Below are 1,196 nucleotides of genomic sequence, written 5' to 3'. Positions count from 1 at the left end.
CATATGTAACCACGTATACATATATTGATCGTTATAAAAACCACGAATGCTTTGATATGCCATCTACGCTTGAGAGCAACGAGCTCATCGTCCGGCTGCCAAGGAAGTCGGTAAAATCAATTGAATCAACTCATTCTCAGGCTTCATTATAATACCAATTTTTCATTATTTCGCACCAATTCTAACGAAGTACAATAAAAAATAAATATAGACGTCTTTTGGAAATGATTTGTACGTACATATTAAAAAATACGCATTTGGACCTTGAAAACATTCATTATTGTGCGAAGTTCTAAGGGGTGGAAGATTAATATTCGATGAGATGATAGAGGATGTCGTGCTCTTTAAATTTACTTTTTTATCGTCTTGATATCTCAATTTGTTTCGGAGATATAGCCGTTTAAAGTTTCCGAGTTTCCGCGGAGGCTAATGAATGGCCGGAGTCCCAGTGTCAGTGACTCAGTGACCCACTTTCGGCCTACTACGCGCGCCTAGAGTGGGAGTAGTAGTAAAAGGGTTAAGTCAAGCGTAGTAAACATTGTCTGCAGTGGGGCAGACTGCGAAGTCCGACGCGTGGGACAAGGACAGCGATAGCGACGATATCTCAGGAACCGGAAGTTGAATCTTGGTACATAGAACGAAATTTTAAAATGAAGACACCTCGGCTTCTAACAGTTCAACTCTCGTTTTGCTGTTATTATTCGTTGCAAAGTTATAAGTAATTAAAGTTATCGGAGTTTTAATTGAAGTCCGGTATAGGCGTTTTACGTAAGTGGAAGAAACAGAATAATTACGATTGACTTCACACGACGGTATCTCGGAAACTAAAAGTCAGATACAGATGGAGCAAGCATCATGTTAAAGATACCGTGAGTTTTGTCCAATTATTGTCATCTATTACGGAGTTCAGAACAATTTGTATAAATTTTCATACGTTTCCGACTGGGATTCGCGTGAATGGAATAAGGAAAACGCACTATCGCACAGCGGAGTTCGGTTTTTCTCCTAACAATTATATATCTCCGGAACTAAACATCGTATCAGAATGAATCACAAGACATTTCAAAGAAGTGGCTTTCCTGTTTTATGTAGCGCAAGTCTCGTTTCTGTTCGGAACCGAGTTAAAATTTTAGAATTTTTATTATGTACTCCTATACGTCGAAAGGACAAATTGCTTGAATGAAAAAAAAAATATG

The sequence above is a fragment of the Ceratina calcarata genome, unplaced genomic scaffold (genome assembly GCF_001652005.2).
Source record: "Ceratina calcarata isolate Rehan_Ccalc_2016 unplaced genomic scaffold, ASM165200v1 scaffold379.2, whole genome shotgun sequence".
NCBI lineage: Eukaryota > Metazoa > Arthropoda > Insecta > Hymenoptera > Apidae > Ceratina > Ceratina calcarata.
The sequence above is the reverse complement of the archived record's forward strand: the minus strand, read 5'-3'. Positions refer to the sequence as shown.